Source organism: Hypanus sabinus, chromosome 13 (genome assembly GCF_030144855.1).
Source record: "Hypanus sabinus isolate sHypSab1 chromosome 13, sHypSab1.hap1, whole genome shotgun sequence".
Taxonomy (NCBI): Eukaryota; Metazoa; Chordata; class Chondrichthyes; order Myliobatiformes; family Dasyatidae; genus Hypanus; species Hypanus sabinus.
In genome coordinates this window covers 34,492,301-34,519,651 of record NC_082718.1, presented here as the reverse complement: position 1 = coordinate 34,519,651, position 27,351 = coordinate 34,492,301, and the positions used below count along the sequence as shown (strand labels likewise).

Sequence of the window (27,351 nt, the reverse complement as noted above, 5' to 3'; positions counted from 1 at the left end):
GGGAGTACATTCAGATTGGAGGGTTGTGACTAGTGGTGTCCCACTATGATCTGTTCTGTGACCTCTACTTTTCGTGATTTTTATTAACGACCTGGATGTGGGGGTAGAAGGGTGGGTTGGCAAGCTTGCAGACGACACAAAGGTTGGTGGTATAGTAGATAGTGTAGAGGATTGTCGAAGATTGCAGAGAGACATTGATAAGATGCAGAAGTGAGCTGAGAAGTGGCAGATGGAGTTCAACCCAGAGAAGTGTGAGGTGGTACACTTTGGAAGGACAAACTTCAAGGGAGAGTACAAAGTAAATAGCAGGATACTTGGAAGTGTGGAGGAGCAGAGGGATCTGGGGGTACATGTACCCCCAGATCCCTGAAAGTTGCCTCACAGGTAGATAGCTTATGGAGAAAGCTTATGGAGTGTTAGCTTTCATAAGTCGAGGGATAGAGTTTCAGAGTCACGAGGTAATGATGCAGCTCTGTAAAACTCTGGTTAGGCCACACTTGAGGTACTGTGTCCAGTTCTGGTCTCCTCACAATAGGAAGGATGTGGAAGCATTGGAAAGGCTACAGAGGAGATTTACCAGGATACTGCCTGGTTTAAAGAGTATGCATTATGATTAGAGATTAAGGGAGCTAAGGCTTTACTCTCTGGAGAGAAGGACGATGAGAGGAAACATGATAGAGGTATACAAGATATTAATAGGAATAGATAGAGTGGACAGCCAGCACCTCTTCCTCAGGGTACCACTGCTCAATACAAGAGGACATGGCTTTAAGGTAAGGGGAGGGAAGTTCAAGGGGGATATTGGAGGAAGGTTTTTCACTCAGAGAGTGGTTGGTGCTTGGAATGCACTGTCTGAATCAGTGGTGGAGGCAGATACACTAGTGAAGTTTAAGAGACTACTAGACAGGTATATGGAGGAATTTAAAATGAGCGGTTATATGGGAGGCAGGGTTTAAGGGTCGGCTCAACATTGTGGGCCGAAGGGCCTGTACTGTGCTGTGTTGTTCTATGTTCTAAGTATAGCCGCTGTTGTGTCTTCTTTGTAGCTATGTTGATTGTTTGGGCCCAGGATAGTTACTCAGAGATGTTGCTCACTCTTTGCACTTCTGAGCCCTCGATGAGGAGTGGTGTGTGGCCCCGCGTCTTACCCTTCTGGTCCACAATTAATTATTTGATCTCACTGATGTTCAGTGCAAGCTTGTTGCTGTGGCACCACTCAACCAGCTGATCTATCTCACTCCTTTATGCATTCTCATCACCAACTTTTGGGAAATAAAAGCAGAAAATGCTGTAAATATTCCTTGGATTAGACAACGCCTGCAGAGAGAGAACTGGAGTTAATGCTTCAGGTTTCTCCATTACCGGGAAAGGTCAGAAATCCAACCTGTATTGAACAGCAGAGGAAGGGTAGGGGTGTAGTGAACAAAGGGAACATTCACAACAGAGAGAAGGGAAAGAAAAATTGAGAGGATAGTGATGAAGTCAGCTGAGAGAAGGTGGTGTAGCCTTGTTAATAGCAATGATATTCCTTAGGGTCCATTGTGACACTTGAATTTCACTCTCATCATGAAGTCATTCATCTAACAAAGATTGTAAAAATAAAAAGTGGATAGTTTATTATTATATGAGTAACTTCATGAAATGAGAAATCCAATGCTAGAAACACACAGCAGGTCAGGCAATTAGTCGAACACCCAATAAACTCACTACGATGTAATATACAAACCAATGCCAAGTTTCAATTGCTCACATTCCTTTTTTTAAGGGCAGTTGCTGCACTGCCTAATTTATCCTTTCAAATAAAATCTGGAAATAATAGTTTCCTGGGAATTCATTATCCATCAGTAATGCTACATATGGGTAAACTGTTTTGTCAGCATATTAGACTTCGCTTCAGAACTAATTCCATTCAAATTAGTTCAAAATCTATTTCAGAAATAGAATATCTCATACTATAATGAGAATCTGAATCAAAATCAGGTTTAATATTGCTGGCATATGTCATGAAATTTGTTGACTTTGCAGCAGCAGTACAATGCAATACATAACAATAGAGAAAAATAAATGTGAATTACGGTAAGTATATATATTAAAGAGTTAAATTAAACAAGTAATGCAAAGATAAAAATAAATAACGTAGTGCGGTAGTATTCATGGGATCATTGTCCATATGGTAATCAGAGGGGAAGAAGCTGAATTGTTAAGTGTGTGCCTCCTTCCTGATGATAGCAATAAGAAAGAGGCGTGTCCTGGGTGCAGGAGGTCCTTAATAATGGATGTTGCCTTTGTGAGACACCATTTCTTGAAGATATCCTGGGTACTTTGTAGACTACTGTGCCTTTAGGTTCCTGTACCTCCTTCCTGATGGTAGCAATAAGAAGAGGGCATCTCCTGGGTGATGGGGGTCCTTAACAATGGATGCTGACTTTTGAGGTATTACTTCTTGAAGATGTCCTGATGATATGGAGGCTAGTGCTCATTTTGGAGCTGACTAAGTTTACAACTCTCTGCAGCTTACTTCAATCCTGTGCAATAGACACCTCATACCAAATGGTGATGCAGCCAGCTAGAATGCTCTTCACCGTACAGTAATAGAAATTTGTGAGTGTTTTGGTTGACATTCCAAATCTTCTTGAACTCCTAATGAAATATAGTCGTGCCTTCTTTGTAGCTGCATCAATATGTTGGAACTAATTCCACTGAAGTACGTAGAATCTATTTCAGAAGAAGAATGTAACTTATTAGATTGACTGTTGTGCTTGAACTAGCCGCAGTCCCATCTCTCAACTGCTGCACCTGCTCCACAATCGACATTACTCCGTTAAAGTAACAAGACAGCAGACTGAGCTGACTCACCACACCTGAGAGGCGTATAGTGGGGTAGAACGGTGTGTGCGCAGTGACCATGCAATGGAAACTGTAGTTGCAGGAAATCAGAAATATAAGCAGAAAATGACAGAAGCACTCAGCAAATTGTCATCACCAATATCAAAGAGAATAACTGGACGCAGAAGATATGCACTCTTACCACTCAACCACACCTGTGTACTAGGAGAACAGCATGGCCCCTGTCACCCACACTGTTCTGAGGCCAGGATAGAAAATTAATTTTATACAGAATGTTCTCATCAGTTATGATATTGACCATTTGGTAAACTGTGTATGTTTAAATTTGTTACTTGTAAGATCACACTCATTCACAATACAGGTGTTCAAAGTCAATAGCAACTTCAAGCTTACAACCGATGATATTTTGAAGATAGTAAAGCAATTTTCCTGCAGTTGGTATGTGTTCCGTGGATCATTTCTTTCATCTCCAGACCTTCGGTGTGTAAAGGAAAACTATGCTCTTCAAAAGCCTTTCTTGACTTACTACAACTTCCACAAGGATAGACAGCATCTGTGAAAGACAAATCAGGGTCTTTTGATGTGTTGCTCCCCAGAGATATTGAATGGTTCTCTGTCTAGAGTGCTACCTGATCCATTGAGTGTTTCTGCCACTTTCTGTATTAGGTTGATCAAAGCTCATAGTTACTTTATTATCAAAATACTAATATGTCATCTTATACAACCCTGAAATACATTTTCTTGAGGGCCACAGAGGGTTTGATGATCTATTATCAGGTTTAAATTTTCACTAATAATTACCATACAGTGCAAAAGTCTTAGGTATATATATATATATATATATATATAATATAGCTGGGGTGCCTAAGAGCTCTGAACAGTACTGTCTCTGTAAACTTGGAATGGAGAGTCACCTTGTAAATTAAGCAGGAGCAAAGGGCATTGGGAATGGTGAGAGTGGAGTGCTGTGGAACGGATGTGGGACATGTGGCAGAGGACTAATGCATGGGGTGGCAGGAGTGCAGACACACCCAGTCCTGAGAAACCAGATTTATTGATTATTACAAGATGTCTCTCTGGTGCTTCCCACTCCCTCCCTTTCCCTTTTCCTATCATCATTTCCCTCTCCCTGCCCCCTTCCCACTCTCAGTCCACAATAGAGACTCCTATCAGAATCAGGTTTATCATCACTCACATATATCATGAAATCTTTTTTTTTTGTGGCAGCAGTACAGTGTAATACAAAACATTACTAAAGTCTGAAGCACACGAGCTATATATATATGCCTAAGACTTTGCACAGTACTGTATAACAGTTTACTAATGTTAAAAAAATCAATTAACAGCAACTTAAATAGTAGAATTTAATGAAAAGGATTGCATTAAAGTAAAATAACCAGACCTGTTTGTAGCCTTATACTCAGAGTCAATAGCACATTCACATGAATGGGTTACACACCCAAAATGCTGAAGGAACTTCAGCAAGTTCCAGAAGGGGCCCGGCCCAAAACATTGACTGCCCAATGATGCTACCTAACATGCCGAGTTTTTCCTCCAGCATTTTGTGCGTGTTGCTCAAGATTTCGAGCACCTGCAGAATCTGCTGGTTGTGCAAATGAACCGGTTTGTGTTTGTTACACTGGCCATGTCTAGCACAAAGCTGATAAGCTTCAAGAGAAATGTATTCAGCACACCTTCTCCCTGCTTCTGTGCTTCACCACTGCCTGCAGAGTCAGAATGGGAGAGGAGGTTAAATAGACTTGCAACTGACCTTATTTCATGGCTATGTTTCATTAGGAGTTTGAGGAAATTTGGTATGTCATCAAAGACACTCGCAAACTTCTACAAATGTACTGTGGAGAGCATTCCAACTGGCTGCATCACTGTCTGGTATGGGTGGGATGGGGGAGCGGGGCTGCTGCACAGGAGCACAATAAGTTGCTGAGAGTTGCAAACTTTGTCATCTCCATCATAGTATCCAGGACATCTTCAAGGAGCGATGCCTCAAAAAGGCAGCATCAATCATTTAAGATCCCCATCACCCAGGACATTCTCTTCTCAATGGTACCATCAGGAAGGAGGAACAGGAGCCTAAAGACACACAGTCAACATTTCAGGAACAGTTTCTTTCCCTCAGTTTCTGAATGGATACTGAAACCATGAACATTACCTCACTACCTTTTTATTTCCTTTTTTTGCATTACTTATTTAATTTAACTATTATATATATATATATTTACTATAATTCAGTTTTTTTCTCTATTATCATGTATTGCATTGTACTGCTGCTGTAAAGACAACAAATTTCATGACATATGCTGGTGATATTAAACCTGATTCTGATTCAGTTTACCTTTTCTTTCTGCATTGAATACAGGAAGCAGTGTGAATTGCAGATAGCCATAGGATAGTCCAGGATAGGTTTGAACTCTGACTTGTCATCTTATTTTCTCCAATCCTGATGAAGGGTCTCAGCCTGAACATAGACTATACTCTTTTCCATAGACGCTGCCTGACCTGCTGAGTTCCTCCAGCATTTTGTTTGTCTTGCTTGGATTTCCAACGTCTATAGATCTTTTGCTAAGGATAGGTGTGATTCAGCTTTGCATTGTGTATTTACCATTGAATGAATTTTAGACAATTAAGCTTGATTCTTCTTTAATTACTACTTATGCTAATCTATTCCACATTTCAATAACCATTTAATTTTATGTTTCTGACTCTAATCTATTGTTTGTGTCTCTCATCAACAATTCATAAACCAGTGGAAATAATCTTACACTATTTACCCACTCATGCTTACATGATTTATTAACACATCAAGTGGAATTCCTCCCCCTTTAACTGCTCTGTACAGTAATAGCTGTAAGCACTGTTTTCTAAGCATTACCATAATAAAATTCCTCTCATTAATGGGATTACCCTAATATATGAAAACAGCAGTTCTAATTGTTAGGGATTAATCTGGAGTTATGAGATTATACGGTTAGCAATATGTACCATGTTATATGATGTGGGCAATCATTGCTTTTCCATGATTATTCTTGGCAATTTTTTCTAAAGAAGTGGTTTGCCATTGCCTTCTTCTGAACAGTGTCTTTACAAGACGGGTAACCGCAACCATTATTAATACTCTTCAGGGATTGTCTGCCTGGTGTCAGTGGTTGCTTAACCAGGACTTGTGATGTGCACCAGCTGCCTCACCTTCCTGACTAACTGTTATAATCCCAGACTCCTCTGTGGTCCCAAAAAAAAATCTGACTATCTTGAATATATTCAATGACTGAACCTCCACAGCCCTCTGGGGTAGAGCAATCAATCCAAGGATTCACCACCTTCAGAAATTCCACGTCATTCTGAAGCTATGACCACACTAGATTGAATAATTATGAAAATGCCGGTTTCGCGTAAAAACAATAGGCGTCCACACTAGGCATTTTAAAAAATATCTCTGTCCACATTAAAATGGATATTTCGGTGAATCTCCTCCTACTGTGTATGTGCAGGACACATCTACCGCAAACAAGCAACATGTTTGGTGTCGAATCTTACCGTGAAAGATTTGGTGCACGTTTGTTCAGTTACAGGCTACAAAAACTTAAACGACAGACAGCTGTTGGCTCTCACACAGGAGGACTTAAAACTAAAATAAAACAAATACTGGAGCGTATGGAGGCAACCGACAGGGAGTTCACAGACAGTATGACCAGGCTAATGATGAACATTGAAAAACTGACAAACTCTGTTGCATTAATAAAGCCCTTTGTTAAATGTATAAAACATGTCTGCATCAGTATTGTCTTGTATTTCCATACAATGTTATTTAGGCTGTTACACATCTATTGTCAGAGAAGTACTTGCATAAATAGGTAAACCACCTTCATATGAGCAAGGACAGAAAACAGGGCAAAGTAAGAATACTTATTTATTCATTAAGTTATGGGTCAAACTATTTGGTGAGTACATTTCTAACTCTTCTGGCTTCAGTCTCGTTGCCCTCTGTTCTGAAATTGTTAGGCTGCATTCAAGAAAACAATGAAATGACGTGCTGCCGTCACCATCTGTTCCGGCACGTCATGACAGCGTTTTTAGATTTCTCTGGTTACCCCATCCACACTGCTGTGGCCAATCCGGCATTTTCAAAGTTACACATTCTGGAGAGCGTTTCTGAAATTCTCTGTTTTCGGGGGAAGAAAACGCTGCTTTAGTGTGGACGGAAGGTGAAAGCAAAGAGAAAAAGCTTCAGTTATGGATTTATCTGGTGTAGTGTGGACGTAGTCTGAAACAGTGCCTTCCAGTTCTAGAATATAACTCTATTGTCATTGCTGAAGACAGTGAGATTCGGGTGATACTCCTGTCCGTGTAAAATAAATATTTACAATTTATGTAGTGCAGCTTAATAAAAAGAATCTCATATTTACATAGAGTTATAGAGTCATAGAAAAGTTTAGCACAGAAACAGGCTCTTCAGCTCACCTCGTCCGAGCCAAAACATTTAATTGGCCTGCTGCCATCGACCTGCACTGGAACCACAGCCGTCTGTACCCCTGCCATCCACGTACCTATCAACGCTTCTCTTAAATGTTGAAATCGAGCTTGCATGCGGCACTTGCTCTGCCAGCTGTTGCCACAAGTGACATTGATAATCCATAACACTCAACACTCAAAGGCTATTGGCAAGCTAGGGTGTAGCATTATTCAGCTGCATAACAGCCCTCAGGAAGTAGCTATTTTTCTTACAGTCTTGGCAAAGATGTTTTAGTATCATCTACCAGACTGTAAGGGATTGAATATCATCATGAGGGAAACATCCTCTCAGTATAACAAGGAATTAAGGACACAAGAAATGGGAACTTCAGTAGTCAAGGTGACTACTTAAGTCTACACTGTCATCAGATAAGAGCAGATGTAATTTTCCAGATCAACTTCATTTTTTTTTTGTTGAATCATTTGATTCCTTCATTCTGAAGAACCTCCTTTTCCCAAACTTGAACATATTCAACAACTGAGAATTCACTACCTTCTGGGACAAAACATTCCAGAATTTCACAACTCTCTTTAAGAGTAATCTCCTTGTTTTCAGTGTGATTTCTGGATCCATTGTTCTGACAGTATGATTTTTATCGGTGGATCCTTCTGCTTACAGCCAATTCTGCCACTGGCATTTGGGGCAGCAGTGAAGGTCCAATAAGGATTCTTTGTTGCTATTTCTGTAGCAATTTTCTTTGACCAGTCAGGTTGATAGTCCTGAGCTGAACCCACTAACGTGGAGGACTAATAGACCACTCTTAGCCTGGCCTCTACCCTTTGACCTGTTTGACATGGGTTACCCTATCAAGAGCCCTGACTCCAGCCAACATAGCTCTTCAGGTCATTGAGGCACACAAGCTTTTAAACCCTACGATGAGGTTGTGGTCCTCTTGGAGTTACTGATCCTCGAACTGGAGGAAATATCTCCTGGCAGTTGCCCTGTCAAACCCTTTGAATTTTGATAAACTTCAGTGAAAAATGTTTGCATTTTAATTTGAAATGCCTTTTGGTCGGCCATCCATTGAAATGCCAATGTGATTGCGTTAATCACTTTTTTTTAAGAAAAGCTCCTTTGATGCAGAGTGCAACATTATCATCAGTAGAATACATGCCCTTTGTCCATGTACGTGGACAACAGAACCAAAAAAGAATGTTGCAATTTCTTTGAAATGTAAGTAGGTATGATATCTAACATCTATCAATCTTCCTGAAAGATATGTTATCACTTTGCTTCATATTCCGTACGTTTATTGTCACCTTCCTGTCAATTTGAGGATAAAAGGAGCGGATAGTCTTTTCATCATGTTACCTTCTCCTTACTTTCATTCTCAGGACTTTTGAGGCACTTTCTATTCAAACTTTAGACAATATGATGGCTTTAGATTGTTTACAGGTGTTACATACTCCCTTGTACACTTGATTTAACAGATGTGGTTTGTAAGTTTAGAAAGTTCGGCCATCTGATAAGCTTAGCATAACAAGAATGATTGATTGGAAAGAGATCAAAGAGCACAAATCCACAAGGTTTGTTCCCTGTACTGCTCCACATAAAAGAAAGGCACGAACCCATCAAAGATTGCGTAGCTCACTTCAACTAAAGATGTTCTGTTTTATTTAACTTATGCTTTTAATCTTCAAATTTCAAAGTTCCTCCGTCGAGTGGCTTGTGATTCAAGTAACATCTATACAAGGAACACACCTGCAATAACAGTAAGGAAATCTCCCTGTGCTGACAAGGTGGCATTCACAACACAGGTGAAAGCTTCTTCAGCATCAGAATCAGGTTTAACATCACCGGCATATGCCGTGAACTTTATTGTCTTTGCAGCAACAGTACAATGGAATGCATAATAACAGAAAATATGTGAATTATAGTAAGTATAAATATATATATATTAAATTGTTGAATTAAATAAGTAGTGTAAAGATAGAAATAAAAAAGTAGTGAAGTGGTGTTCATAGGTTCAATGTCCATTCAGAAATAAGATGGCAGAGGGGAAGAAGCTGTTCCTGAATTGTTGAGTGTGAGCCTTCAGACTTCTGAACCTCCTTCCTGATGGTAGCAATGAGAACAGGGCATGACCTGGGTGATGGGGGCTATTAATGATGGATGCTGCCTTGTTGAGGCATCGCTCTTTGAAGATGTGCTGGATACTACAGAGGCTAGTCCCTATGATGGAGCTGACTGAGTTTACAACTCTCCGAAGCTTATTTCGATCCTGCACAGTAGCCCCCTACCCACCCCACCTACCAGAAAGTGATACAGCCAGTTAAAATGGTAGATCTGTAGAAATCTGCAAGAGTCTTCGGTGACATATTAAATCTCCTCAAACTCCTAATGAAATATAGGTGCTGCAGCTCAAAAGACACAACATTCATGGACATAATTGCAATAGCTGAATACATTATTATTCATTGAGATACAGCACAGAATAATGGCCCATTGAGCCACACCATCCAGCAATCCCCTCAATTTAATCCTAGCCTAATCATGAGATAATTTACAATTAACTAATTAACCTACCTACCAGTACATCTTTGGATTGTGGAAGGAAACTGAAGCTCATGGGGGAAACCCAGTTACAGGGGGAACGTACAAACTCCTTAGAGGTAGTGGCAGGAATTGAAACTGCTTTGCCTGTACTGTAAAGCGTTGTGCTAATGACTATGCTACTATCAAGACTCTCCAACAGTGAAGGGAATAACTACCTGAAGAGTGTAAATGGGGTTGATATGGAGAAAGTACCTCATTTTGTAGAAGAACCGAGAACTAAGGGTTAAATTTTAAGAATAAGGGTTCAACCACTTAAGACAGGGATGAGGTGATTTTCATTTACTCTCAGAACATTGTGAATCTTTAGACACTTGCCCTCAAAATATGAATATTTCAGAGGTAGAGGTAGACCGATTCTTGATAAAAAAAAGATGGAGATGGCTTGGTTGAGAAAGCAGTTCGATCTGTCATGACTGTATTGATCGGTGGAGCTGGCTGAATGTAAAAAATAGCAACACGCACAAAAATGCCGGATGGAATCAGCAGTCCAGGCAGCATCTATGGAAAAGAGTAAACAATCGATATTTTGGGCTGAGTCATCCTTCTTTCCATGGATGCTGTTGGGCCTGCTGAATTCCTCCAGCATTTAATGTGTGCTGCTTTGGATTTCTGGCATCTGCAGATTTTCTTGTGTACCTAAAAAAATAGATTACTTCTGCTTCAAGTTTGTATGCTTGTGAGTTTGCAACAAAATCTGGCATGATCCGTGGGGATGGTAATTTCCCTCGTAAACGACCCAGGAACCGCAACACTCATTGCTACGTTCTTTGGAGAGGTTCACCACAACCCAACTCTAATGGTAGAATACTTCTCTACAAAATTTCAACACACGGGCTTAGGATCCTAACAATTCACTTTATAAATATTATATCATCCATATGTAAGAAGTGTTTATTACTCCTGACAACCTTGTACCATTGAGCATTGGGAATTGTTCACTCATGCATTATTTTATATCAATATGAAGAGATGATGACATCAATGTTCAAGGGAAATACTATGTTGTTAGAGCAACACAAACACAAAATGCTGGAGGAACTCTGAAGGTCGGACAGCAACGATGGAAATGAATAAGCAGTCGATATTTCAGGCTGAAACCTTTCGACGTCAGAATAAAAAGGTGGAGGGGGAGGGGAAAGAGGATAAGCTGGAAGGTGATAGGCAAAGCCAGGCAGGTGGGAAAGGTAAATGGCTGGAGAAGAAGGAATCTGATAGGAGAGGAGAGTGGACCATGGGAGAAAGGGAAGGAGGAGGGGCACCAGGGGGAAGTGATAGGCAGATGATGAGAAGGGGTAAGAGTCCAGGGTGAGGAATAGAAGAAGAAGGAAGGTGGAGAGTACAAAAAATATTGCCGGAAGGGGAAATCAATGATTATGCCATGAGGTTGGAGCCTACATAGATGGAATATAGGGTGTTACTCCTTCACCCTGAGGGTGGTTTCATTATGGCAAAAGAGGAGGCCATGGACTGACATATCGTGAGATGGGGTAGAGGAATTAGAATGGTTGACTGCTGGGAAATTCCATTTTTGGTGGAAGAAGCAGAAGTCCTTGACTATCTTGTCAGAGTATTTGCAAATTTGGGTTTCCTCCTTTTTTAAATCTGGTGGGATCTGACTGCAGCTGGAAATATTAATATTTAATGTCTATCTCTAATAGTCCTTGAAGAGCTGGCAGTGAGCTACTTCCTTGAATGCTTGAAGCAATTTTGTTGAAGATAATTCTACAGTGCTGTTTGGAGAGGAGGCAGGTGGGGTGGATGGTGGTGGAGGTATTTAGTTCCAAGATTAAGGCTCAGCGTTGATGAAAGACTGATAAGAGTGTTATGCACATATTTATAGCTAGGATGCCTGAGACTTTTGCACAGTACTGTATTTGTCGATGTGGAGCAGAGAGTGAGTTTGTAAATCTAGCGGGAGGAAAGGATGTTGGGAATGGCGAGTGTGGAGCGCTGCGGGAGGGGTATGGGGCAGGTGGCAGAGAGTAAGTGCCAGGAGCAGGGTGGGGGGGAGGTGGCACAGGTGCAGTTGCACCCAACACTGAGACACCAGGCAATGTCATTTGATCCCAAACGATTGATTTATTAATTATTATAGAATGTCTCTCTGGTGCTTCCCGCTCTCTCCCCTCTCCTTTCCCCTTTTCCCAACAATGATTTCCACTCTCCCTGCCTCCTTCCCACTCTCAGTCCACAATAGATATCCATATCAAAAACAGGTTTAACATCATAGTACTGTATCCAAGTCAGGATTGAACAACTTGGAAAGAAAGTTGTAGTAATGGGGTTTCCATGCAACTGAGTGAAAATGAATTTATTGCAGGTGCTGAGAACCAAAAACAAAATTGGAGAATTCTGGAACAGGGAAGGCCACGTCTTTAGGGAAAGAGACTGAGTTGACACTTCAGGTTCGAAGACTTGATAGAGTGGATGTGAAGAGCATGTTTCCTTTGATGGGGGAGTTTAGAACCAGAGGGAACAGTGTCAAAGTGTATCCAGAGGACTGTGAATCTGTGGAAATGGTGCCACAAGTGGCTGTGGAAACTAGGTCACTGGGTACACTTAAGTTAAGGCTAAAAGGTTTTTGATTAGTCAGGGCGTGAAAGGTTACAGGGAGAAGGCAGGAGAATGGCCTGCCTTTCTTACAAAGGGTTTCTGACTGGAACTAGTAACTGCTTCTTCACGATGCTGTAATTTTACACACTGCTGTAACTCAGTGGTGCCCAACCTCCGGGCCGTGGATCGATACTAGGCCGCAAAGCGTGCAGGGGTGCAGTGGTAGCCGGAACGCTCCCAGCACATCCTTAAGAAAAAAGCTGAAATAAACAAGCTAATTGATTAGGTGCCGCCCAGCACGTGAATGTCAGCCCAGATCATTGGCAATCGCCTCTGACAACCAAGTCAAGCTCCTGGTCTTCCAATGTAGCTTAGATGCGAAGCTAAGCAGAACCATTTCTACTGACAGGAAGACGGGCAAAGGCAGGTTACTGAAGCCTTAAAATCAGCCACTTTGGGCAGATGGGGCACATTAGCTGTGACTGACAGCTCACCTTGGAGAAGGCAAACTCTGATTTCAAGCCTCCACTGCCTTATGGTTTATATACTCATAGGGAAGGTTTCAGGAGTAAACCCCAAGAAAAAATCCAGAGCTGGAGTCCCTAAGGCAGCCTTAAGTTGAATACAACTCCTACTGACAACTCCATAGTCAACTTTGGCCAATGGAGGGCCTCATTCAGTACCATCAACTTTCCCTCCTTTTAGTCTTCAGTACCTGTCCTGAGCACTTTGTATCTGGGAATATTCAGAACCCTTTTCAGCTTGATTTTTTTTGTCACAATATTCTGATCTATGGTTAATGGCATTCGAAGCTCATTATCCTTGCTGCTTTTTACACACAAGTACTGTAAACCTACCTTTGATCCTCTTAAACTCTGTGTTAGTTTGCTTCTATCTGAAAACTTCCTAGTTCTCCTGATTCCCAGAGTTAGGTGAGAATGTGGATTTGAGGATATAATTGGATTGGGAATTGCCTTATTGAATTTAAGAACAGACTTGAGGGGTGAGGTGTCTATTCCTGCTGCAGTTAGAATGCTCACATTAGATTAATTTCTTCCAATCCAGTTGAAACACTTTTTTATTTATTTTGAAACACTCTTCCTGAGTCATTCTTCTGCCAAACTAGTTTAAAAATGTCCACTTTGGCAGATTTGAGTTCCAAAACTGCTGAAGTGAAATGCATCCAACTTGAACAGTTGGGGCTTCCACACATATGGCCTAAATACTCAAAGAAGATAAAGCTCTTCCACCTCTACTATCATCAATTTTTATTGAACATATGCTGTAATGCAGTAAATAAACTTTATTCATGCTGTTGTTCTCCTCAGTAACGTTCAATTCCTGATCACCTTGTTTTCACCATTGAAGTCCAGTCCCTATACCCTTTATCACTCATCAAGAATGCCTTAAAGCTCTCTGCTTCTTTCTCAAGGAAAGAACCAACCAGTCTCCCTCCACCACTCTCCTCCATCTCTCAGAACTAGTCTTCTTCTTCAAGAATTTTTCCTTTGACTCCTCCCACTTTCTCCAGACTCAAGGGGTATGATCAGGCAACCACATTGGCCCCAGCTATGCCTTGCTTTTCATTGACTATGTAGAACAGACTAGGCTCCAAGCCTTCCCCAGTAATGCACCCTAGCTCTTCCTCTGCTACATTGATGACTGCACTGGTGCAGCTTCATGTACCCATGCTGAGCTCATCAAATTCATCAACTTTGCCTCTGACTTTCTGCCTGGCCTAAATTTCACTTGGTCCATTTCTGACACCTCCCTCCGCTTTCTTAATCTCTCTGTCTCCACCTCTGGGGAAAAACAGTCAACCAACAACTTTTATAAATCTACCGACTCCCACAGTTACCTTGACTATAACTCTTCCCACCCTGTCTCGTGTAAAAATGCTATTTCATTTTCTCAGTTCCTTCATCTCCACTGCATTTGTTTCCAGGATGTGGCTTTCTTTTTCAGGACATCAGAGATGACTTCCTTCTTTCAAAAACAGGGTTTCCCTTCCTCTGCCATTTGTGTTGAGCTTGCCTGTATCTCCTCTCTTTCCTGAACATCTCTGTTCATCCCATCTTCCCACTGTCTTAACTGTAAGTGGGTTCCTCTTGTCACTTCATGAGCCTCTGCATCCAACACACCATCCTCCACAACTTCTGCCAGCTCCAAAAGGATCCTACCGCCAAATATATCTTTACCTCCCCCTACCTCTCCCCTTCAGTCTGCTTTCCACAGGAACTTTTCCCTCCATGATTCCCTTGTCCATTTGTCCCTCCTCACTTATTTCCCTTCTGGCACTTATTACTGAAAGCGATCCTTCCATTCACCTCCTCCCTCACCTTCATTCAGGGCTACAAAGAGTCTTTCCAGGCGAGGCAACACTTCACTTGCAAGTCTGCTGGATTCACCTATTGTATCCGGTGGCCTCCTCTACATTGGTGAGGCTCATCATAAATCAGGGGGCCGTTTCGTCAAGCACTTCCACTCCATCCACCAAAAGTGGAATTTCCCAGTGACCCAACACTTTAATGTCAATTCTCACTCCCATTCTGATATGTCACTCTATGACCTCCTCTTGTGCCAAGATAAGGCCACCCTCAGGTTGGGGAATGACACTGTATATTCCGTTTGTGTAGCTTCCAAGCAGGTGGCATGAATATCAATGTCTCCTTCTGGTTAAGAAAAAATACCTCCCTCTGGTGCCTATCCCTTTCTCCTATGATCCACTCTCCCAGATTCCTTCCTCTCCAGCCCTTTACTTTTTCAATCCACCTGGCTTCACCTATCACCTTCCACCTAGCCTCCTTCCCCTCCCCCACCTTTTTATTCTAGCATCTTACCCCTTCCTTTCCAGTCCTGAAGAAGGGTCTCGGACTGAAACATCGACTGTGCATTCACTTACATAGATGCTGCCTGACCTGTTGAGTTCTTCCTGCATTCCTGGACTTGTGAAAATGGTCAGCAAATGTTTGAGATTCAAGCTAAATAGTATGAACAACACCATCATTGCCAATTCCTGCTTTACTATTTCACTAATACAACACTAATAATTTATCAGATTTTATTTGCATTGACTTGAAGTTGCAGCTCTGGATATAGTCAAGTGGATTTGAATTCTTTCCATTATGAAGGACTCTTAATATGTTTTGCTCTGCAAGTGCCAAGTTAGCAAACCCATTTTCAACTGACTGGGCCCCAAGCTTTCTTTATTATAATTGGAATGTCAGTAGATATTTTCCAGTCTTATGCCTGTGCAGAACAAGGTACGAGATTTTGCAAACTACTTCCATTCTTATTTCAAGAAGTATAATTTAAGATATAAATTATATAAACTTTATATAAAATGCCAGTAATTCTAACTTTCAATAATTATTTATTGTTTTTTTCTGGAGTCCAAAATATCAGAAAGATAATCGAAGTATTGTTTAAAAGTTCAAAGTTCAAGGTACATTTATTATCGAAGAATATATATGTCACTATATATAACCCTGAGAATTATTTTCTTGTGGGCAGAATAATCTATAGAATAATAACTGTAATAGAATCAGTGAAAGACTGCCTAACTAGGGTGTTCAACCAGAGTGTAGTAAACAGCAAACTGTGCAAATATAAAAAGAAGAAATAATAATAATAAATAAGTAAGCAATAAATATTAAGAATATGAGATGAAGAGTACTTTAAAGTGAGTCCATAGGTTGTGGGAACATTTCAATGAAGGGGCAAGTGAAGTTATCCTTTTTAATTCAAGAGCCTGATGGTTGACGGGTAGTGACTGTTCCTGAATTTGTGGTGTGAGGGCTGAGGTTCCTGTACTACCTTCCTGATGCTAGCCGCAAGAAGAGAGGGTGAACACTCATAAGGCAGCAGGGCCTGATAGAGTACCCGGTAAGACTGAGAAAACCCATGCCCACCCACTGGCAGGGGCATTCAAAGACATTTTCAATCTCTCATTGTTACAATTGTAAGTCCCCACCTGCTTCAAAAATGCAACAATTATACCAGAGCCCAAGAAGGGCAGAGTGAGCTGCCTTGATGTTTATCATCCAGTAGCACTCACCTCGACGGTGATGAAATGCTTTGATAGGTTGGTAGCAATCAACACCTGTCTCAGGAAGGACCTAGACCAGTGCAATTTACCTACCGTGACAATAGGTCTACAGCAGATGTGATCTCAATGGTTCTCCACACAGCCTTGGACAATGCAAATACATATGTTGGAATGCTTCTTTTTGACTATAGCTCAAAACTTAATACCATCATTCATACAGTCCTGATCGAAAAGCTACAGAACCTGGGCCTCTGTACCTCCCTTTGCAATGGACCTCCCTTCTCAATCAAAGACCACAGTCTGTGCAGATTGGGAATAACATTTCAACATTGCCGGCAATCACTACTGGCACTCCTCAGGGGTGTGTGTTTAGCCCAGTGCTCTATTCCCTCCACACCCATGCCTGGGGCCGGACATAGCTCAAATGCCATCTTTAAATTTGCTGATGATACAACCACTGTTGACAGAATTTCTGGTGGAGACAAAAGATCGTACAGGAGTGAGATCTACAAGATAGTTGAATGGTGCCACAGCAATAACTTTGCACTCAACATTGGCAAGTCCAAAGAACTGATTGTGGACTTCATAACAGGTAAGATGAAGGAACACAAACCAATCTTCATAGAGGGATCAGAAGTGGAGAGATTGCAAGTTCGCGGGTGTCAGTGTCTCTGAGGACCTAACTTGGATGCAACATAGTGATGCAGCTACAAAGCAGGCAAGACGGCAGCAAGATTTCATTAGGAGTTTGAGGAGATTTGGTTTGTCACCTAAAATACTCAAATGCATCTATAAATGTACTGTGGAAAGCATTCTGACTGGCTGCATCACAGTCTGGTATGGGGAGGAGGAGGGGGCTACTACAAGATTAAAATAAGTTGCAGAAACTTGTAAAATTACTAATCTCCATAGTATCCAAGACATCTTCAAGGACCAGTGCCTTAGGAGAGGGGCATACATCATTAAGGATCCCCACCACCCAGGACGTGCCCTCTTCTCTTTCTTCCATCAGGAAGGAGGTACAGAAGCCTGAAGGCACACACTCAGTGATTCAGGAACAGCTTCTTCCCCTCTGCCATCCAATTTCTAAATGGACATTGAACCCATGAACACTACCTCACTACTGTTTTATTTCTGTTTTTTTGCAATACTTATTTTAACATAAATATTTAACACAGGCAACCTGTTCATATTTTATACTTTCCCAGTATGATCTGAGTCAATTTTGACCCGGCCCAAGAATCCCCTCATAACAAGTGTTTATACCAATTTCTGAACCACAGATCTATTTAGAACGTATAAAAAGCCTATCTGACATTAATAAATGGGTGATTAATCCTTGATTAATGTTTTAGTGATCAAAAATCCATTTCAATAGATACGGGTCAAATTTGACCCAGAACAGCCTCAATGTACAAAAGTTTGTAGCACCTGTACAAAAGTATAAAACATTTAAATATTTTCATTTTTGTGCATTTTGGGTCACTTTAGGAAAAGTCATCAAATTTCAGCTAAAAAAATGGCATTTAGGGTGTCTTTACAGCTGCCAAATGTCAAAATGGGTCAAATTTGACCTGAGCTGTATATAAGGGTTAATAGAAATAATGTATATATACTTATTGTAATTCAGTTTTTTCTCTACATTTATTTATCATAAATTTGTTTGATTTTTCAAGTGCCTTCAGTACTATACAGGCCTCTTTGCTGGAGGAAAAGCTCCGTTTAATGCAGATTGGCACTTCCATTATGGCCTGGATAATGGACAACCTAATAGGCAGACCACAGTTTATGTGGCTTCAGAGCTGCATGTCACACATGGTTATAAGCAGCACTGGGGCCCCACAGAGGACTGTATTGGCTCCCTTCCTGTTTACCCTGTATTAGATTAGATAACATTAGATCCAACTTTATTGTCATTGTGCCTAGTACAGATACAAAGCCAAATGAAATGCAATTAGCATCTAACCAGAAATGAAAAGAATCGTGTTATTTACAAAATAACTGCGAATAAAAAGTAGGTGCTACAGCACACAAATATAAAAGTACTGAGACAGTACAATATAGGTGCAATACTGCTTAGTGCTGTGATGTGAGATTCAGCAAGGTCACAGCCTCAGGGAAGAAGCTCTTCCTGTGCCTGCTGGTGTGGGAGCAGAGGCTCCTGTAGCGCCTACTGGATGGGAGGAGAGTAAAAAGTCCATGGTTTGGGTGAGATGCATCCATGGTAATGCTTTTCACCCTGCCCAGGCAGCATTCATGGTAAATGTTCTCAATGGTGGGCAATTGGGTGCTGATAATCCGCTGGGCAGTTTTAACCACACGCTGGAGTGTTTTGCGGTCCGATTGCCATACCACACTGAGATGCAGTTGGTGAGTATGCTCTCAATGGTACAGCGGTAAATGTCCATCAGTATCCTGGGATAGAGGTGAACTTTCTCGATGCTCCGCAGGAAATAAAGGAGCTGTTGCACCTTTTTGATCAGGATAAAGGAGTTCAGGGACCAGGTGAGATCCTTAGAAATGTGGACACCAAGGAATTTGAAGCTTGATACACACTCCACTACAGTTCCATTGATGTAGGTGGGGATGTGAGTGTGGCTCCTAGCATGCCTGAAGCCCACAATGATCTCTTTGCTCTTCTGGGTGTTAAGGGCCAGGTTGTTGTCGGCACACCACGCGGCCAGGTGCCGGACCTCATCCCTGTAGGCCATCTCGTCATCCTTCTGATCAGGCCAACCACCGTGGTGTCGTCTGCAAACTTGATTATGGAGTTAGAACCATGTACAGGAACGTAGTCATAGGTGTAAAGGGAGTACAGAAGAGGCCTCAGCACACAGCCTTGAGGCACGCCGGTGTTCAGGGTGAGAGTGGCGGAGGAGGGGTTGTCTAACTTAACAGATTGGGGTCAGTTAGTCAGAAAGTCCAAGGTCCAATTGCAGAGGGAAGAGCTGATACCAAGCTGGCGAAGTTTGCCGATCAGCTTGGAGGGGGTCACAGTATTGAATGCCGAACTAAAGTCAATGAACAGCATTCTGACATAAGAGTTGGGGCTGTCCAGGTGGTTCAAGGCAGAGTGAAGTGCCGTGGAGATAGCGTCCTCTGTTGACCTGTTGGTGCGATAGGCAAATTGATGGGGTCCAGGGTAGTGGGCAGACAGGATTTCAGATGTGATGGAACCAGTCTGTCAAAGCACTTTGCAATAATAGGGGTGAGTGCAACTGGGCGGAAGTCATTCAGGCCTCTGGCAGTGGAATGCTTCGGCATTGGCATGATGCTGGCACTGGTATCAAGCTTGTGGGGACAACTGCCTGGTCCAGGGACAGATTGAAATTGTCTGTGAAGACCCCAGCCAACTGCCCTGCACAGACTCTGAACACGTGGCCAGGTATTCCATCCGGACCAGCTGCCCTCCGTACATTCACCTTGCTCAGGGTGGCACAAGCATCGGAGGTGGAAAATGAGAGGACCTTAGATAAAGTCGTTAGTCATGTCAGCTGCAGAAATTCTCTGCTGACTCTGCAATAGCTGGGTGTATAAAGGGAGGACAGAAGGATGAATACAGGTCCCTGGTGGAGGACTTTGTCGAATGGTGCAAGCGGAATCATCTGCAGCTCAATATTAGCAAGTCAAAAGCTATGGTGATGGACCTTAGGAAGACTAAGCCTGCACTGCTCCATTACTATGGGTGGTGAGGATGTGACTGTGGTGAGGACCTTCAAGTACGTGGGGTTGAACCTGGATGACAGACTTAAGTGGAGCACCAACACAGAAGCTGTGTACAAGAAAGGCCAGAGTTGCTTCTAATTCCTGAGGAGACTGAGGTCTTTTAGAGTATGCAGGCCTCTCTTTCAAAAAGTTCTACCAGTCTATTGTCACCAGTACAATCGTCTATGCGGTGGTGTGCTGGGGCAATGGCATCAACATGGGTAATGCCAACAGGCTCAATAAACTGATTAGAAAGATTCTCTCAGGAGGCAAACTGGACACACTGGATGCTGTGGTAGTACAAAGGACCCCACAGAAAATCCTGGCAATTTTGGACAATGTTTCTCACCGACTGCAAGCCACTTTGACTGAACAGAGAAACACTTTCAGTAATAGATCAAGACAATTGAGTCAGGGAATAGACAGGGAAGTGATGACCCTCTCCTGTTAGACTGTTTGAGATAAATTATTTTTTATTCTTTCTTACTTCTCTTCTAATATTTGTATAATTGTATATCTGTACACTTCTAATGCTACTGTGACACTGTATTTTCCTTTCGAATCAATAAAGTATCTACCCTATCTTATCATGTATTTCATTGTGTTGCTGCCATAAAGTGTCGGCACAAATAATATGGTTTCGATTAGTGGGACCTCTTCAGTGAAAATTTGGGCTTTTATAAGCTGCGAAGTCTGTTCAGATAAAGATAAAGGTGTGAAGAGTTATATTGTGAAGTGAAGTTTGGAATTTTCATGCAAGGCTAAATCCAATGAGTATTTTTGATGCTGGTTTTCTTAGGCTTGTCGTCAACTATGTAAAGTTGTGTTAAATTAATCTTCTCAGTATCAAGGAAAACACTTGCACTGTATAGCAGATCAGTTAACCTTCCTCTCAACCACCAAACAGGAAATCAGTTTAAAACATCAATCAGTGTTGAGTTACCTTCCCAGTGAGATTTTACTCAGTGCTGTATTTTAATTATTGTCCTAGAAGACAAGAGAGCACAGTGTTGTGAGAGCAAGGAGTTTTAAATGGGATTTGAGGTGAAGAGTTTTTTTTACACACAGTGAGTGGCTGATATATGGAACACACTGCTAGTGGAGATGATGGAAACAGATACAATAACTATGTTTAAGAGACCTTTAAATAGGCATTTACAGAGGCATGGCACCAAAGGCTAATTTCTGTGCAAATGACTATAGCCTTATTCTACAGTACTGTGGAATAGTCTTAGGCACTCTAGCTATATATATATATATATATGTGTGTGTGTGTGTGTGTGTGTGTGTGTGTGCCTGAGCCTTTTGCACAGTACTGATGTTATAGTCTTAGAATCAGTCATTCAGCCATATAACCATAGAACCATAGAACATTACATCACAGGAACAGGCCTTTTGGCCCTTCTTGGCTGTGCTGAACCATCTTTCTGCCTAGTCCCACTGATCTGCACCTGGCCCATATCACTCCATACACCTCTCATCCATGTACCTGTTGAAGTTTTTCTTAAATGTTAAAAGTGAGCCCATATTTACTACTTCAACTGACAGCTCATTCCACACTCCCACCACTTCCCTTTAAACTTTTCCCCCTTTACTCTTAACCCATGTCCTCTGTTTTTTTTCCCTCCCCTAGTCTCAGTGGAAAAAGCCTGCTTGCATTCACTCTATCTATACCCATCATAATTTTATATACCTCTATCAAATCTCCCTTCATTCTTCTATGCTCCAGGGAATAAAGTCCTAACCTATTCAACCTTTCTCTGTAACTCAGTTTCTCAAGTCCTGGCAACATCCTTGTAAACCTTCTCTGTACTCTTTCAACCTTATTAATATCCTTCCTGTAATTCAGTGACCAAAACTGCACACAATACTCCAAATCCGGCCTCACCAATGCCTTATACAACCTCACCAAACATTCCAACTCTAATACTCAATACTTTGATTTAAAAAAGGCCAATGTACCAAAAGCTCTCTTTACGAACCTATCTACCTGTGATGCCACTTTTAGGGAATTTTGTATCTGTGTTCCCAGATCCCTCTGTTCTACTACACTCCTCAGTGCCCTACCATTGCCATCTTGGACAATGTCTCTCATCCACTCTATAATGTACTGGTTAGGCGCAAAAGTACATTCAGCCAGAGACTCATTCCACCGAGATGCAACACTGAGCGTCATAGGAAGTCATTCCTGCCTGTGGCCATCAAACTTTACAACTCCTCCCTTGGCGTGTCAGACACCCTGAGCCAATAGGCTGGTCCTGGACTAACTTCCACTTGGCATAATTTACTTATTATTATTTAATTATTTATGGTTTTATATTGCTATATTTCTACACTATTCTTGGTTAGTGCAACTGTAACAAAACCCAATTTCCCTCGGGATCAATAAAGTATGTCTGTCTGTCTGTCTGATTTACCTTGTATGTTCTACCTTGGTTTGTCCTTCCAAAGTGCAATATCTCACACTTCTCTGTATTAAACTCCATCTGCCATTTTTCAGCCCATTTTTCCAGCTGGTCCAACTCCCTCTGCAGGCTTTGAAAACCTTCTTCACTGTCCACTACACCTCCAATCTTGTATCATCAGCAAATTTGCCATAACTGTTTGTCTCACAGATGGAAAAGTCAAAATCTGAATGTCAACTGCACCTTGGAAGAAGACGTAGAAGTGCATTCTAAACTAATTTCAGCTTTGAATTCAGGGGAAAAAATATTTTTGATTGAATCAATGTCATGTTATCTTCTTGTGAAATCTTAATAGTTCTTATTATTTGCCCTCTGAGCATCCAAAAAATATGTGATCTGAAAATACTTCTCAAGTCAGAGAGAACGGTCATTCTTAATGTTGTTATTATCTAAAGTTTGTATTCAAAGCTCAGAATATTCAAAGTTCAAAGTAAATTTTTTATCAAAGTACGTATACAGTACTGTGCAGAAGTCCTAGCCACATATATAATGCTACGTCAACATGGAGTGGAGAGCGAGTTTGGAAATCTGGTGGAAGCAAAGGATTTTGGGAGTGGCGAGGGTGGAATGCTGAGTAAAGGGTGTGACCAGGTGGCAGAGAAGGAGTTCCAGCCAGGGCAGGAGGTGGTGGGGGTGCAGACGCACCCAGCCCTGAGACACCAGGCAAGGTCATTTGATTCAACATCAATTGGTTTATTGATCATTACAGAACATCTCTCTGGTGCTTCCCACTCCCTCCCCTCTCCCTTCCCCTTTTCCCAACCATGATTCCCTTCTCCCTGTCCCCCTTCCCACTCTCAGTCCATAATAGAGACCAATATCAGAATCAAGTTTATCATCACTCACATATATCATGAAATTTGTTTTGCTTTGCAATACGTAAAATGACTACAATACTGTGCATAAGTCTTAGGCACCCTTGCTATCTATATCTATATATATATCTGAGCCTAAGATTTTTGCACAGAACTGTAGCCTGCAGGCTACTGATGGAAGGACTACCTTACACCTCCTTAAGTGGACCCTGCCACCCAGTTTCATATGTACACTCAGTTCCTCTTGTGGAGCTGACAACTGGAAACATCTCTTTTGAAAGTTGATATTTTTGATTTCCTTATAGAAACAGGAGTAGTTCAACCAACTCCTTGTGCGTATTTTGCAAATCAATTTGGACATCTTTGACACATCTGTTTATTTGCCTTTGATCTCCATCCATTCATCTCAAATGTCAGTTGAAAATTCACTCATCCCATTGTTTGTGGCTCTTTGGCTGAGCGGACACCAGGCATAACAGTACAATAAAAGAATGCTCCCCATTTTCATTCCCAGGTTTTAACCCAAAATGTATTTTCTCTTCTTCAACATCAGAGTCAGAACCTGGTTTAATATTGCCAGTATATGTTGTGAAATCTGTTAACATTGAACAGCACAACAATGCAATTGTTGCATTGTTTTTATTATTTTTAAATTATTTTATTATTTATTATATTATTTTTAATATATATATATATAAACTCTCTACAACTTTACTTCAATCCTGTGCAGTGCCCCCCCATACCAGATGGAGATGCAGCCAGTTAGAATGCTCTCCATGGTATCGAGGTACATCTGTAGAAATTTGCAATCAGTAAAATTATATGAAAAATCTGTAAGATTATATGAGGAAATTAGATTAGTTTTGAGATGTTGATAGACATGCTGGTCTTTTCCAACTGTTTCTACTTCTCATTCTCCTTCATAAACACCTTTTCTTTGGTATTGTAGAAAGACATTGATGTTTTGAAGCTTTCTGTCATAATTCAATATTCTGGGGAAATGAAAGGTATACGCTGAACTGGAACAGTTGTTGGAAGGTTAAGGACACTCTTTGTATGTACAAAATCAAGACCAGGATTACAGATAGCATTAATAATGAAGCTTTAAATGAATGCATTAAGGGTTGAACAGAGCATTCGTGCTGAAGTTTGGCTTTGTCATCGTGTAACTGCAGAACATTAGTGCACCTTGGTTTCTTTCATAGACCGCATTTCAAAATATCTTTCCCTGCTGTTTTTCCATTTATTTCAAATTAACTATGAATTATAGTGTGTTTAAGATAGCTTAACATTCTACTTCCACTTTACAGAGGTAGATAGATTAGCTTTAGGTTATAAAGGTTGCAAAGGAAATGCTTCAGAGGGCACCCTGAAAATATAAGTGTACTGATGACATTTAGAAAGTAAATTCTGAATGACGTAAATCTCTGGTAGTATTGAACCATAACAAGTCGTACATTCTCTGTAAACACAGCAGTTAAAATTACTGTAAGGTACAAAATGCAATCAGAAAGGTTAATGGTATGTTGGCCTTTATCTCAAAAGAGTTAAAATATGAATCCGAAAGTGAGAGACACAAGAGATCCAGCAGATGCTGGAAATCCAGAGCAACATGCACAAAATGCTGGAGGATAATGAATAAAATGTAGCCTGAAGAAGGGCCTCGGCCTGAAAATGTTGACTGTTTATTCATTTCTATGGATGTTGTCTGACCAGCTGAGTTCCTCCAGCATTTTGTGTGTTTTAATCAGAAAGTGATGCTTTTATTGCATAGGCTCCTTCAACAACATTGTGCTCATCTCAGTACATCGTGGAAATGCTATTGAAGAATGCATTTGACAGCAAACTGTGTGCATCCACCAGTGTGTTAACAAGACATAAAGTATTAAATTATGAAAGTGGGCTGCTTTGCCTGGTGAATTATTTGAAAAGAAGGTCAAAGAATCTTAACCAACACACACAGAGTGCTGAAGAAACTCAGCAGGGACAGGCAGTATTTATGGAAATGAATGGACAGTTGATGTTTCAGGCGAGACCTTTCTTCAGGACTGGAGAGGAAGAGGGAAGATGCCAGAATAAAAAGGTAGGGGAGGGGAAGGAAGAATCTTAAAATTAATGTTAAGGCAATTAAACATGAAATAGAAACACAGGAGAGAAAGGAGTTCAGCTCTGTTGCTCATAAAGTTCATCTTCCCCAACTTCCTACAGTAACCTCATATTCTTTTGATTCCCTTGCATCTGAAATACTTAAAAATCTGTTGGACTTTCTTGATGGGGAACAGCATTCTCACACAAACAGAGCGAGACACATGGAATCTCCGGGTCAGTTTAAATTTTCAATAAAACTTAGAACATACCGTAGAACACTACAGTGCAATATATTCCCTTCAACCCACAATGCTGTGCCAGTTTTTTCAACCTGCACTCGGATCAATCTAACCCTTCACTCCAACAGAGCTCTCCATTTTTCTGTCTATCCGCTATCTAAGAAAAGATTTGCCTTTCTAGACAAGTCTTAAATACCTTGCCCCTCCAAAAAAAAAGCCTCAGAGGACTTTTGGAGCCCCTCCACCAAAATTGAGTGTGACATTTGACTGATCTAAGCACTGATCTAGTCTGGGAAGGTTGGGTACTAGCTGTAATGTGATGGCCGGGTCCAGACCCAGAGCACATTGAAGTGACAGGGTCCGGATCTCAGTGTGAGGGACAACCTGGTACTTGGACAATTTAAACGTTGGGCTGGATGGATTGAAAAGGCCAGAGGAAAGGCGTAAGGACCAGAGGCAAGAATCAGGCCAGTTCTGCTCACTGCTCTGTGACGTTCACTCCATCCTCTGTGGCACCGACATGGAAGCTTTGGCTTGCTCCAGCTGCTCCAGCCTTCATTTCTACGGACTCGCTTTAGTACTAAATGCTATTGCTTTCTTTATTGTTTGCATGATTTGTGATTTTTTTTTCCTCTCTGAACCACCCAGATTTCTATTACATCTTGTGTACCATTAATTTTTCACAAGCCTGACAGGACCACCAGATGACAAAATCTTTTTTGTCCCCCGATGCCTTTTCAAAATGTCTATTCATCACATCACTGGCACTCACCCTAAACAAACAAAAAATGCACTTAAGCAGAAAGATATTTGGACAGAACGTGTTTTTTCTCGTTCACTGTGATTATTTTCACATATTACAGCTGCAGCGGCTAATGCGACTAAGAATTTTAAAACTCTGTGCTGTTGAAATAATTTTCAGCATAAATTATTCTTGATGCTAAATGAAATGAATAGAACTGAACTGATTAACATGAGAGTTATTAGCTAGCACCTTATGAGAAGGCAAAAAGATTTAGTAGGAGGGATTTCAGTGACATCAGCAGCTACAGTCAGAGGTGAGGTATAATTGTATGATAACTCGCTCGAAGAGTGCCACATGATTGAAACATAATTTAGGCATTCAGGTAATACCTGCCAAAACTGTCAATCAGATCCCATGTGGCTGCTACTAATAGTTTTATGCAATAGTATTTCTTATGTTTGTTGTCACTGGTGAATTCCATAAGCAGGTCTTGCATCTCAATGTTGTTATATTCTAAAAATATCCATTTAGTCAATAGGATAACCTGGTAATGGATTCAGGCATTACATCAATTCACTTTAGTTGTGTTCTCTAATTTTGTTTGGCTGACTGCGAAAAAGACAATATATTTGTTTCTGTGAGTTTTGAATGAATAAACCATGTTGTTAATGCATGGAATATTGATCTCCTTGTTCTGTTGATAATTATTTAGGCTGTTCATATGTACACACTTATTTAAGTTTGATTATTGACGCTTGTGCA

The 27,351-nt window shown here is 41.1% G+C and overlaps 1 long non-coding RNA gene across 1 annotated transcript in view; it reads left to right on the top strand.

The window, feature by feature from the left end:
• The first annotated feature begins 8,478 nt into the window (after window positions 1-8,478).
• Window positions 8,479-27,351, top strand: part of LOC132403476 (uncharacterized) — a 63,655-nt gene continuing 44,782 nt past the window's right edge. Inside the window, exon 1 of the long non-coding RNA XR_009515267.1 lies at window positions 8,479-8,548. This is a non-coding gene — a long non-coding RNA (uncharacterized LOC132403476). The remainder of the gene's footprint in view (window positions 8,549-27,351) is intronic.